Raw genomic sequence first — 14,926 nt, 5'->3', positions numbered from 1 at the left:
GGAAAAAAGCATATCAGGACCAATACGAAAAGAATTTTCAGGAAATTGCAAATAAAACTTTTGAAACCACAAAATTCTTGGACGAACTCCAAAATTTTACAACAGGAGATTCTATTGATAGATCAATACACACCGAGCTGGACAACGAAAAAACAAACACCATAATATATCTTCAAGAAATCGTAGACAACCTCACAGCTCAGAATAACAGCCAAGCAACAACCATTTTTCAAATACAGAAACGAAACACAGTACTAAAGAAAAACCGTAGAGTCAGTATCTCAGTCATAGTATTAGACACCGGAGCCAGTCACTCAGGTGAAGACGACGTGAGCACATCACAGGGCCCTTTAACATAACAATTAAGCAAAACTTTAATTAACACTCCTGATACGACCATTTTAGACAGCGGAACCAAACCGATGGCAAATGTACCAGGCGAATTATTTTCTCGAGAAGACAAAAATCCATACCAATATTTAATGGTAACAGTACCGAAAAACTTATCCCCAAATTTCTAAATGCCACAGAACACGTAGCAAGAAACAACGATTGGGACGATGATCAAAAGATCCATTTCTTTGCAGACCGCCATAAGGGAGAAGCTCTTGAATGGCATGATAATTACGTAGAAGAATAGAGAAACGAATTAGATTATGACGATTAAAGATATGAAATCATTGAAAGATTCTAAGATTCATTTGACTTAGCGGCCCTTAGAATCTTTTTTAAAATAAACTCAAAAAATACCAGAGGAGAGTTGTAGAGCATTCGTGTCAAGACTCACCATCCTCTAAGACAGCATTGAAGTAAGAATGGAAAAATTAGACGCCAAAAATAAAACTAAGAAAAAAAGTAGAAGACGGCTACATAGTGTGGTCAAGAAAATGAGAGTCGACATTAAATTAAGCAACTACTACAAGGACTATTACCCAAAGTAAAAGCCGAATTATATTTACGCATTCCGGAGGATTTTAACGACTTTTACCAGTTATGCAAACAATTATTCATTTCCGAACAAATCTTAAAAAATAAAAAAAAACAAAGATAAAGAGATAACAGCAGTCATTGCTTGCATTACTCATCACGAGAAACAGAAAGACGATGCATTAACTAAACAAAAAACTGAAATGGACATAATCAAACAACAATTGGTGGATTGGATCGTCCAAAGGACTCCCAAGTTCGTTTTGACGGGACAAGAGCATAAAATACTTTTCGTTCACAAGAAAATCGTCATTCCAGTTACAACCGAGGCAGTGACAACGGTTACTCTCGTAGCAGAGAACAAAGTCCATCAAGCAATAGCTACCCCCAGTAGCTATTCACGTGGCGACGGACGTTCACACTCGAAAGGAAACGAGCAGAGATACCAAAATAACAGCTTTAGAGAACCCCATGAACCTAATAACTATAACCACAGATTTACCAATACACCCTCGGCAAGACTACGGTGACCAAAGAAAAAATTATAATAACGCACCAAGAGCATGGCCTACCGTTCAAAATAATAGCGCATACATCGAAGGAACAGGCCCAGGAAACAACCAGTGGTTAGGTCAGAGAGATATTGTTTGGTATAATTAAGGAGAAAAGGTTAGAAAAAAGGGAAAAGCCAGCCCAACCTCATCAGGCACCGCCCATCGTGACCAACCGATTTAACGCAGTTATAAACGGTTATAAAATGGAGTGCTGATGCATCGCGAACAGGGATATATTAAACATTAAAAAATGGAACATAAATGCGAAATAAATCCAGTTTATTATTAATTGGCCAACGAGCGTTAAAACGAATCTCTATCCGTCTCTATCCATGCAAATAAAATTATACTTATAAATTTATTTCAATTTTCAGACTGGACTAAAATACGAACCGTAAACTTCGACAGTGGTAAGTGAGTAGGCTAACCATTACCCCAATTATTATCAAAAATAAGTGAGGAAGCAAAAGAGTATCTATACTTTATGCCCACGTCTACACGAAAGTTAACAAAACTTTCAATAATGGTGGTGGAAAGCGTTGCATAATTATCTAATTCTGTTCTGCATGTTATATTAAATGAGAGTAGGCCCTACTATTTCAATGAAATTTTTTTTCTTATCTGATGATTCAGTTTAAAAATTATTGAATAAATGTTGGCGAACATGATTAAAAAATTCATACATCTGTCATCTGCTATATCAATTATCAGAAAATTCACCATACCGTATCAGATTCATGTCATTTATTTGCAATTTTGCATTTCATTTTATCTTTTGCTTTATTATGTTCCTACGGGAACCTCGCACACCAAAACGGGATGCTAACATCCCTTTAATTACGTGACTTTGGAGAGCAAATTAACTGCTGTCAGACTGTAATATTCAAATATTGTTTTCATCTGAACTTGCAGATCTAGCGCTAGATGGCGAGGGATGGCGAGATTCTGATTTGGTGTGCCCCCTCTAGTGTGCGTTTTGATATCCACAAACTGTTTTCTGCCAGTGGTCCGCCATTGTTGTTTTGGTTTTCAATGCTTGAATTTTGTTATGTGAAACGTCACTCAGGTATTTTTTTTAATTCTATTTAATGGTTAATTATGTTATTATTATATTGACATCAATCCAGACGAAAGTCCAGCCCTATTTATACTAATGCTAGAGCAAAAAGTGTTAGCTCTTTCCCATTTCCTTTACCTGAATTGCCAACATCACCAAAGATTCAGATCAAACCCAGACCAAGACAAGGTGGCAACAATTCTAAGAGTGTGGTTCTTGTAACTCCTCCTTTCCCCAAAAGTTCACAATCACCAAATTCAATGAATCTGTTTATTTTGATGTCAACATTTAGGGCCAGGCCCTAAGCTCTCGAAGACCTTTTCCTTTTTCAAGAATTAGATTTGGCAGGTAACGTGGTAAGAAAATATACATTTCATAATAACTGAACCATCATTATTTATTTATTATTTCCAGTTCCTCATGTTGCTATGGTGACCTTGACTGTTGGTTCAATTGTTGTCGACAGATTACAGACTAACCTTTACCAGTATAGGGACTCATTGCAATCAGGAAAATATCATTGCAATTATGAAATGACGAGTAGCAATAACACGAATTCAAATTTTGGATTTCTCATGAAAGATGGAGTTCTCTGTCGTGTGCAGCTCAGGGTAAGTGTTATAACATCTTATATATTTCATGAAACAATTTGACTAAAAATCGGTATTTTTACGTAGTACCGTAAAGCAGAACCCGTAGAAAAAGTTTAGCTTAGCCGATAGCGCGACTGCCTGGTGCAAACTGGTTCCAAGCTTTAGGCTTGGAACCAGCTTGCACCAAGTATACCCTAATGAAGTATTTGATGGACTTCTTTTTAATGCTGAAACTAAAGCCACTCCAAGCATGTTATTTTCTGTATTATATTTCCCCTTTTTATTTATGCTTGCGCAAGGCTATTTCAAGGCAATAGTTTTTAACTTTTTAAATTGATTGCTCAGAATGAGGCTATTCCAAGCACAGCAAACATGAAATGTTTGCTGTGCTTGGAATAACCTTGGCGCAAGCATAAATATTAACAAATTAACTGATTATATATTATAGGCTAATTATGAAATAAATATTGCATATATGTTTCATTTGAATTCCTTATATGAATAAAAATATATTTATACTTTAAAGTTGCATTTTTTCTTTCAAGATCAACACTGCAAAGCAGCGGTAGGATGCTTATTTTAGCCCTATTTCAGCACTTTAAGATTACTTAACACGTTAAGCATTTTGGTAAGAATTATAAACAAACTGAAAAGCAAAATGTCATGCTTCTTCGAAGTGTAACATGCTTACAAAAAAATAAGTATGTTTATAAAATGAAATTAAGTATGTTTACAGAACAAGTACTTTTAGCAACACACTTATCATAGATTTAACGTACTTATAAAGTTTTAAAAAGTATGTTAATGCTTATAAGTATGTTAAATAAAAAAGAACAAGTCCTTTAAGCAACACAATTATCATAAACTTAACGTATTTACTTTATTTATAAACGTACTCCAATGTTTTCTCTGCTGCAACGAAAAAATGACAGAGTCCATTTCATTAACCATTAATGTAATTACTACATACAATTTGCCTCTATTGATAAGGTCTCTATAGCTGAGTGGTTAGCAAGCTGGGTTAAAACTTCAGTGGTTGATGGTTCAAACCTCATCAAAGTCATAGCTTTTTTTCAATAATACGTAAAGTTTGCTTATCACAACATTAAAATAAAAGGCTTGGGGAAACCTTGAATAAACAAGTTTGGTCCAAGCTTAAAAACAGTATTATTAAAAGTTAAAGTTTTTAAGATTGGAATCCGCGAGCTTGTGCTGGGCTTGGCAACAAGTCTAGCGCAAGCCTGCTCTAAGCCGTTTATTTTCTACGGGAAGTTGAAAAACCGGTGGAAAAGAAAGAGAGAAAAAAAGTAAAGGAAAAAAGTGATGAATTCAGACCATCCATGTAAGAACAGCTACTATCATAAAAGTTACCCAGCTGAAAAAGAACTGCAGTATTTTGCCGAAAACTGCAGTATTTTGCAAAAAATTTAGTTATTCTAATTTTACTTTAGTTTTCCATTACTATATTTATTTTACTGTAGTTTATCCTTGTAAAACTGTAGTTTTACCAAGTCTGTTTTTCCAAAATTTAAACAACTGAAGTTTTTTTAATAAACTGTAGTATAAATTTTAAAAACTGCAGTTCAGCAAAATGTATTTTAGTTTTTTATTACTATGTTTAGTTTACTGTAGTATAAATTTTAAAAACTGCAGTTCAGCCAAATTTACTCCAGTTTTTATTACTATGTATCTGTAATACTGAAGTTTAAACAGTTGTTTGATTTATAAAAATAGTTAAACGAATATGAAATTGTACGTGAACAATACATTTAATAGGAATTTTTCACATACACATATGACTTGGCAGTTATAAAATTCACAGTGAAAAAAAATTATTAAATATTATACAGCAGGAACACATTTAATCCATTTCAAATCTACAATTATTTGGGACAAATGACTAACTCTTTAAAAATAACCCTTACCCGAAATGATTCAGAAACAATAATCTTCATAAAATTAACGAGATTTATGTTTCTTGACTTTACAAGTTTAGTTTTCTCTATATGCAGCAGCGGTAAAGAATTATTTAAAGTCTATTTAATAGTTTATAGTGTATCCATTAACCACTTTAGGCCTATTTAGTCAAGTAGATAAATTTTCATTTGCACTTAGCCATACATCACATTTTCCAACTTGAAATATTTTTATGCATCTCCCCTTGCTTATAATTTTACCAATTTCTTAAAACGTAAGTAGTCTAACGTATAATGTTAAGTCTAAGTACTATAATTGTATTTGTGAGTGTTTGTTTTAACTAATCCTTTTGTTGCTACATAGATTGATAACGTATCGTTACGAGCCAGGCTGTTTCAGCTTATGATCACGCGAATTCCGAAGTTGGTGTAGCCCGTCGATCACTCTGTCTGGGCCATGCAAGAATTAACTGATATCAACACAAAGTGCATGAAACGAGCAGCCATAAGCCAACCGGAAAGACCTTACAACATCATAATCAGAGCTCTGGTGCCTTGGCATCAACAATATCTCATCGCCCTTGAATTCGCCCCCCACAATCTTTTCGCCACGCATTCAGTGTCACTTGAGATCCGCAAACTTTGGGATTTGACATACCGTTCCTGCCACCTGTTTGAAAGTTCCTGGGACAAGAAAAATTCTCTGGATCCCGACGTATTTTTGGAGTTGATCCAGAAGCAATGCCTGTCACCTTAAAAGAACCCTGAAGTCCCCTTCAGAGTTCTTTAATTGAAAAGTGAGTGTTTTTTCATTATTATTAAAATAGGAGAGGGCACCGTTAAAATCGTCATTATGTTGTTACAGATAGATACCGGAATGCTGCGCAGTTTTAAATCGCCAAAAACCCACCTGGGCCTCCATGGTCCCATTAAAACGAGGCGAATCGTTGCAGGAAATCCTGCGCTTTTTCAACAGTTTAACGCGACTTAATTAACGCGAGTTAGTCAAAATCTTTTATTTTGTCACTGGCAGTCTCATTTATATTTCTTTTTAGTTTAGTGTTTTAATTGAAGATCTAGGTCATGTGAGCTACGAATCGACTTTGGCAAAGTCGATAATGGATTACATTTTCACTAGAGAGTTATGCTGTAAAGTGTAGTGGAAGGGACGAAGTGGTAGAAGCAAAGACACTAGACCTGGAATTGGCCATATAACCAATATGTTAGCCATTTTTGGAGGTAATGAATGTGCTGAAACTGTCGGAATTTAGTTCGTTCTTTTCATTTCACAGCTGTCATGACTATATCTAACAAACAGACTAGAAGAGAACGTTATAACTACGTCGCTCTGTTGAAGCCGAATTCTCCCAACTTTTAAATTTGCAATTTATCCTTGATTTTCTTCTAATATAAAAAATATGCAATGCGACGCATTGTAATAAGGTCGAGCGACGTAGTTATAAGGTCTTCTTTTAGTTTGTTTGTTATTTATTAGTCAGTTTTTTAGTTATTTGTTTGTAAAAAATTCTGATGATTTTTCATTATACAGTTGTCATGACTAATGTCTTAGACCAGCACAAGAAGCCAATCCATATCTCCAAAGCACTCGAGTGTGTCCAGGCTGCCAGAAGAGTTCACCAATTTAATTATCAGAAATCAGTAAATGTTCCAGATGTTGCGTCCCATGGGGACGATGAAGACAATGGGGGAAATCTTGAAAAAAATGAAGTAATTTCTTTAGTGAAGCAGCGAACAAAATCTATTGTTGAAGCGCTTGAAAACTATCGAGAGCTTTAACAATCGGTGAGTAATTCAGTCATAGTATATCTCTGTCAGTGTTTTCTCAGTTGACCATCAGTATCTCTGTGAGTGCAATTTCTCAGTTAGAATGTCTTGCGGTGTCAGTGCAATTTCTCAGTCAGAATCTCTTGCTGTATATCTCTGTCAGTGCAATTTCTTAGTCAGAATTTCTTTCGGGTATTTGTGTCAGTGATGTTGTGTGTGCTGTTTCTCTGACAATGAATAAAATGATGTTTCTCACTTCAATGCATGTGTCTAAAACTTCACTTTTAAAAATGTGTGGAGAAGAGATAAGAAAATAGATGAGTAAAAGTTGTTTATAAAAGGTTAACTTTGATGCGGGAAAAATTCAATTCAAATGCAAAATAAATATATAAAAACGCATTTTGAAACGAATTTTGGTTGCTTTTCCAAAAACGCATCCAGTGATGAAGAAAAAAACGGAAACAAGGCGTTCTAGAATGCAATAATAATGCATTCCATGGTAAGCGTTTCAACCAAGCAGTTCCATTTAAAGCGTATTTCCACCGCGTTTCGCTACGGGAAAAATCTTCTCGGGTTACTTGAACCCATCTATTCAAAATATTACGCCATAATAATAAACTTACTATTAAATAACAAAATATTCATACACTTCCTAGAATCCCCTATTAATATCCAAGCAAAAGAATTGAAAGACATCAGTGCTACCGCTAGTCTATTTTCTTCGGAAGAATTATTCAAACTCCGAAACAAAAACATATTTTTTTTTACTTATTAATGGAAACCCCAGTCATGAGTAAGTACTAAATACTAATGAAAGTAAATACTAAAAATATGGGGACCCATTACGATCACGTTCATAATGCGCAAATGTTACAAAACATCTGCCCATATATTTTTTTTGTGAAACCCAATACGAGATAAAGAAATACCTAGGCTGAAATTCTCACTCACTCAACATCTAGTCTAGAAAAATTTTGTTTTTTTATTTTCCGTTTTGCACTATTTTTTATGCAAATTGATAGAAGACTCCTTAGAACAGTAGAATAAATAATTTTATAATTTTATATTTATTTATTTAAAAAAAGGTTTAAAAAATTAAATTCTTCCGGTCCGGGAGGGGGGGGGGGGGCTCTAGACCCAAAGCCCCCGCCCCCCCCCCCCCCTCGTACTCTACGCCTATATCTAATGAAAGTTTGAATAATGGAGTATTGGTTCGAATACTATTACCAGCATCTTTTTAATTATTTCGAAAATCACTCAAGGGGTGTTCCGAATTTATAACAAAGTCAAACCCGTAAAAAAATTCGACAGGAAACACAATTTCCCTCAGATATTCGATGTAGAAAAAATTCGTTGTTCTCATGGTGCAATGGGTTTAGTGCTGACATGAATGTCATTTTCATTGAATGTCATTATCATTGAATGTCATTTTCAGCCCCGTGTTCAAATTCAGAAAATGTTCGAATTCAGAAGATGTTCGAATTCAGAAGATAATTTTGATAGACTTCAGATTGAAATATTATTCAAAAGATAACCACAGTAAGTTTGGAACCCAGAACCGATAACTAAAACTTTCGTTAGAGGCAGGCACTAAACCACTGTGACAATACAATATATGAATAGTGTTCGAACTCTTTAATGCATGATAAAACCAATGAGAAATGGCCGTCGAATTAATTTTACTGGTATCTTGACTGTGTAATAAATTCGGGACAGCCCTGAGGCGATTTTTGAAATAATTTAAAAAATTTCTTTTCTGAGATTCGAACCAACGAAAAATAAAGAATAACACTTCCTAGGCAGTCACTTAATCACTGTACCATGGATACATATCAATTTATTTCGATCTCTTCAATGTATGATGCAGACCAAACAGAAATGGCCGCAGAATTAATTTTACGGGTATCCTTACTGTGTTATAAATTCGGGAGGCAATTTTCTAAATAATTTTCAAAATGCCGTTCCTGGGATTTGAATGATGAAAAAAACGATTTACTACTTCGTTAACTGTGAACTTAATCCACTTTGCCATGAGACACTGTCGAAAATAAACTCTTTATGTTTATTACTATTAACAATAGTCGCGCAATAAGGAATAAGAGGGATGCTGACGGATGCTGACTGTTAAAAATTTTGATTAACGATTATCCATACTATGATAACAATTAATGTGAAGGGAATCGATCCCGGACCGGGGTGCATATTGATATGGTAGCTCAACATGTTATCCATTAGACCATTTAAGGTTGTTGATTTTCATTACTGTGTTTTCATTACTGGTTTTCATTACTTTCATTACCGCATTTGGTTTCTTTGTCCCATACTTTTTATCGGTGTCTCAACTTAGAAAGGTGTTCGGCTTATACTAAAGCATGAAAAATGAAGTGTCCCGAAAACCCACCACCAGCTCATATCCTGCCTTGCCAATGTGGCATTGTGAGGCTGATAATGATACACCCAGCAAAGAAGAAACCGAATCTATTGATGGTATATTTTATGAAAACTATGCTCTTAACCTAAGAGTCATATTCGCGATTTAAAGAATTTTTCTAAAAAAGGAAAGCAATCATATTTCGTGGAAATCCTTTGACTGTAGAAGAATGCTAGCATGATCCGCTTCCTTTTCCCCTGCCATAACAGTTTTTGCAATGCTTTTGAATGAAGATTTCCGTTTTTGATGAACAGACTTGCAATTTCCGTTCTTGTCTCATCATGATGACCAATTTCTGATTTCTGCGACTGTGCCTGTTGGGAGTGCAACACGGTACTATCTGTTGGAATCCAAACTGTCACGCTGGGACTATTGGACTCGCAACTTATAATCCTGTTGGACTCCCAGCGGGGATTTGAACCCACCCCTTTCTTGTTTCCAATTGACGCTTTAACCCACTCAGCCATACCTCCCCATTGCAATTCAGTTTGAATGACAATTAATTCGGCAGATTAAATACAGTGAAATTTTTTTCGTAACCCATTTTTTATTTTTTGTTTCGATAAACAGCATCCAGTTTGATTGGAGAAACCGCCTATGTAATTTGAGTTACAGATCTCTTCTTCCTCCTTTTTAAATTTCCCTCTGTCATCATGTATATACCGGAATTAGTGTGGGTGTATTTGCGGGTCTGGGGCCCTTTTCCCAATTCTGCCTGGAGGATTCAACTTATCAGCGGATGGATGAATGCTTTGGCGTATTTCCCAGGTTAAAAGGTAGGAAAAACTTATCTCTATTTTTCATTTTTTACCATTTGGTGGCGTTGTAAACCGTAATATAGCACGGAATACGATTATTCTTGAGCTATGCCATTGACTGGAACTGTTTTTCTCTTGCCGATTTTGTTTAATCAGTTAGGTTAGTTAAATAACTCACACAGTAGCCCTGCGAATTATTTGACGATTGATATTTATCGCCCATTTCTTAGCAAAGATTTTGAACATGAAAACGAAGGAAAGAGAATCAAATCATTTGCTTTTGATTTGCATTCAACAGTCAGTATTCCTCCACGATTATCTTTATTGCAGAGCTATAAATTGCTTATATTAGGCATACATAAGTAATAGGCCTACACTAATCTGTATAGAAAAGGAGAAAAAAAAAAGACAGCTGATGATATTTTCGGATGGGCGCAAATTGGAGATGGCGAATCGTTGGCTGTTTCTCTCTTTTTTCGTCCTTGACTCTCCTACACACAATGTAGCATACAATTATTATTTCTCTTTTGTTGTTGTGTTTCTCTCTCTTTTCTTTCTTTCGTAATCTGAAACGTATAACGCCACGAACGCACGAACTCGGCAATCTAAATAGGTAGTCGTAGTCGGATTACGTATACAGTACCTACCCGAAGTTTGGAAACGCGCGAGAGAAGCTTATGTAAAAAGCCGATTTTCGCCGCGTTCCCAAAAATCAGGTTTTTCACGGAGAGTATTGAAATTTTTTTTAAAAGTAGCCATAATGGTTGGCTACTTCGTGAATTTTTTTCAGATTTTTATAACTAGGGGGAGGGCATCTACAAATGGATGTAAAAGTTTGGAAACACGCTGTAGAAGCGTATTAAAAAGTGGCTACTTTGCCGCTCTCTAAATAGGTAAAAAATAACCCTATAAAAACGTTAAAAAGTGCAAAATAAAGAGCTTCGTTAGCTCTATGACATTTGTCATTTTCAATTTTTTTGACTTTCATTTAATATAATGAATTTCAAATTGAAAATGAGATTTATCATTTTTGCCCATTTCCACCCTTCTATCCCACAGCGCGGTGTTGTCGCGATTTCTCCTTTGTTTCATTTTCGGAGGTGGGAAATTTTCGCCTTTGCTCTAGTAGGCGATATTTACCCTTCCTCTAAAAATAAAGAGCGGCAAAGTAGCCACTTTTTAATACGCTTCTACAGCGTGTTTCCAAACTTTTACATCCATTTGTAGATGCCCTTCCCCTAGTTATAAAAATCTGAAAAAAATTCAGGAAGTAGCCAACCATTATGGCTACTTTTAAAAAAAATTTCAATACTCTCCGTGAAAAACCTGATTTTTGGGAACGCGGCGAAAATCGGCTTTTTACATAAGCTTCTCTCGCGCGTTTCCAAACTTCGGGTAGGTACTGTATGTGTTTAAGGTCTAATGACATGTTAAAGGGAAAGACACCAAAGACACATCGGTTGTTGGTTGTTGTCGTTGGCCAGAAGGGTAACGAGCGAGGTTTCAACTTGGCGTGTTATTGTGACATCACGCAAGTGATATTACTACGCTACTAGAGCGAATGACGAAAACGCCAAAACCAATGGGGCGAAAGTTGATACCTGTTAGTATCCCATTTTGGCCAATACATTTTTAAGGGGAAAAAGAAAAGGAAAGAAAAAAAAGGGAAACGAGTGTAGACTATTATTTTCGAAGAAAAAACAACGCCTATATCGTCTATGATCTCCATTAAAGTGCCTATACTGCCCTTTAGCGGCTTGACACTGTGGCGATGTGACCGAGATCGGCCGCGTGAAATCTTACACCAACCTCTAAAAAAGCGAAAGCATCGCGTCGTTGGAGCAAGCAGGGGCCAGCACACAGCTGCTGCAGCAACTCCCCAATGGAAAACGAGTCCCGGTACAACCTTTTTCGACACTATTATGTATACACACGCTAGATAGATGCTATAATACCGTGCAACATTAAAAAAGAAGAAAAAAAATAGTAAAACGTTTTGGGGAAATTTTTGCTATGTTGGTTTTCCTTTGTCGCCGTTGACATATCAAATCCTTTTGGATTCATTCCCAAATTTAAAAAAAGCGACGACGAAGACTCCTACCATGGACGAGGATGGATTTTAAAAAGGAAAAAATAACGCGGCACAGGATTTCGCCGAAACGCGTGTATAAATAAATAAGATTGCTTTTTTCCTGTTTCATATTTAGATTTTTGGGGAGATATAATGCATTCATGTTGTTAACACTTTCCCTCCGTCGTGCCTGTTACGCACTGATATCAATATAAAATTTAAAAAAAAAGTACAGACAATAAGAGAGAGTAGATATTCTATGTGATAGTTTTTCGCAGATGCCTCTCTCACCTTTCGCTGATCAGCTCGTCCATTTGGCGACGCGGTCACTCAGTGGAACATCCTCGGTCCGATTCGACAATCATAAAATAAAATTCCGCCCGATTACGAAGCGACTCTGTATATAAATGAGTCGATAAATTGACATTTTACGGCTCCGTTCTCATTCGTTGTACTAGGTTACGCAAATATGCACGCACCAACAATCGACGCGGGCGACATGTCGGCGCGCTTGTTTATGAAATCACATTTTCTCTCTTTCTCTCTCTCTTTTTCTTGTGTGTGTGTTTGTTTGTGTGTTCGTCTTATTCTTGTTTGAGGTGCTGGACGAGAGAGTGAGTGGCGCGAGTGATGGTCTTCGCATCGCCTGGCTGCACGAGATAGATTTCTCGACGGCATCACGGCGGATGAGAGCAGCGGCAGCCTTGCCGGCGGGTTTCTGAAGAAGATCCCGGAAGATCCCTCATCTATACAGATTGCTTTTTATAATTCCCATCCAAATACCTTTGATAAGATTGCTGTTCGCCCACCTCACCCCCATTTTTAGCTTGGGCCTGATGAATGCGTGCACTTTTCTGTGCATAGCTCGAAAGGGAAAAAGAAAGAAAAAAGGTTCCCAGAAGAAAAGTTGTGTGTGCTGTATTATAACGAAGACAAAAACCGAGAAATTTCGCGTGTTTTGGACTTTGGAACCTGGCTAATCACCTGCTTCATCAATAAAAATCAAGAAAGAAAACCATGCATTGTGTAAAGCTAGCTCGGGAAAAGAAAAAAAAATAAGAACGCCTTCGGAATGAAGAGGAGCACGTCTTATGAATAATTCACGAATCATTTGGATTTCGTCATGACTAGACTATGCGGAGGCCGCATGGCCTTGGGCAGCATGGTTAGTCTTTTCTCTCTCTCTTATTCTCTACGGCGAAAAACAAGCGACTCGCAACGGTGGGCTTTCTGTTGATTAGATTCTTACATAAGACTCTTCATTATTATGTAGTCGGTCGAGAATTGAATTGTAATCAATTTGGTGTGTCGTTATATCGACATTACGGCCAGCACCATCATCGTATTGTCGCGTACAGTTTAACACAAACGTCGATCATCGAGACGATTCTGGGAAACGACGATAAGGGGACGACTGTACTTAGACGATGATGACATAAAGTCACCTTGGATTTCCCTACATTTAAGACGACCCCCCTAGTAGTCGTAAGAGTGGAGTGGAGTTGGGACCTGTCTGGTGTGTGGGTCTCTCGTTTTACTGGTGTTGGGCACTGTCGTCCGTTTTCGTGTCTTGGGAGTGACGGCAGTGCATGTGCTTTGGTGGAGGCTGGGCTCGTGCAATCACAGAGCCAGCTCCGTTAAACTACACCACTGGTCGGCCACAGCAACGTGAAGCCCGCATTGACCCGCCCGTGACAGTATGATGATATGATGATATCATATCATCATCATATTTGGCGCTGGGTATTTTCTTCTCATCATTCGTGATTTTCTAAAAAGAATTTCACCAACGACTTCAACGCAAGAGATATGACCCCCCCCCCCCTTCGCCAGATAGTTGAAGAGAAAGTCAGCGTTCTGGCGCCATCCAGAGCCCAAAAGTCTGATTTTTTTTAATTAGTTGGTATTTTTCTCTCCTCTTGGTCTCATAACGCCATTGTTCCAATGGAAAATAAAATTTGGATCAAGAGTAAACCACCTATAGCGTAACAACTGTCATAATCGCTATTTGGCGAAATTATGCATCCGCGCCCGCTCCACCCGAGCTCCGCCGAGACATTCTCTTTTTTCTCTTCTCTTCACGCGGGAACCTCTCCCGTAGGTAAGCTACACGATTTGAGATATAGAACGTCGTTTGTAAACGGATGCGTGAAGGTTGGGATCGACAAAAGGGACGCGACAATGTCGGAATTTTCTTTATCGATTCCAATTTGTGTTGGGGATTTTAAATTTTTTCGGTAAAGTGTACCTAGAGGCGAAATATCTGGGACCTTGTCGAAATCGATGCCGTTCAATACATGGGGAAAGATGTTGCTGGAGCCCTTCTTTCATCCATCTCACCGATGTCCTTGTAGCGGTTTGTCTTCCCCAACTGACATTTCAATGGTCGGGCATGGAAAAATTTCCCTGCCAATTTGGTCGGAATCAAATGTCGAAAGTGCCGCTATGACGAATACGGTAACGAAGAATATTGGCAGAAATGCTATTTGGAAATCGGTTGATTGTGCAATCAATAATCGCTCACACTGATGCTTCGCGCGAAAGCCGCAAACACCTTGTGTTTGTTTTCGTTGCCGCTTCGGGAAAACGGAAAGCCAAGGCAATAAAAGAAAAGTTGCCATAAAGATGGACGGTGCTGGGTTTCCCCAATTCAGCATCTCGTAGTCGTAGGCAGGGTGACAGTTCTTTCTCAGCTTCTTCAACTTTCTTTCATCAATAAACGTTACATCCATTTTGAAAGAACAATATAGTACGTATACACCTTTCAGGTGAAGGCCAAAAAAATCCGCTTGAATAATTAGACGAATTACAAAATAAGACACCATTCTTTGTTT

The 14,926-nt window shown here is 37.3% G+C and overlaps 2 long non-coding RNA genes across 3 annotated transcripts; both read left to right on the top strand.

The window, feature by feature from the left end:
- The first annotated feature begins 2,460 nt into the window (after positions 1-2,460).
- LOC124338608 lies at positions 2,461-3,650 on the top strand. 2 transcript variants are annotated; one of them, XR_006917903.1, is made up of 4 exons: positions 2,461-2,547; positions 2,609-2,894; positions 2,953-3,149; positions 3,216-3,650. It is a non-coding gene; the product is annotated as an uncharacterized LOC124338608 (long non-coding RNA). The 2 variants fall into 2 exon arrangements; XR_006917902.1 differs by having other exon boundaries at positions 2,609-2,886; positions 3,216-3,649.
- A 2,457-nt stretch (positions 3,651-6,107) lies between these two features.
- Positions 6,108-7,090, top strand: LOC124336706. The gene is made up of 2 exons (XR_006917158.1): positions 6,108-6,286; positions 6,597-7,090. It is a non-coding gene; the product is annotated as an uncharacterized LOC124336706 (long non-coding RNA).
- The last annotated feature ends 7,836 nt before the right edge of the window (positions 7,091-14,926 follow it).

Source organism: Daphnia pulicaria, chromosome 4, assembly GCF_021234035.1.
Source record: "Daphnia pulicaria isolate SC F1-1A chromosome 4, SC_F0-13Bv2, whole genome shotgun sequence".
NCBI classification, from domain to species: Eukaryota; Metazoa; Arthropoda; class Branchiopoda; order Diplostraca; family Daphniidae; genus Daphnia; species Daphnia pulicaria.
The sequence above is the reverse complement of the archived record's forward strand: the minus strand, read 5'-3'. Positions and strand labels throughout refer to the sequence as shown.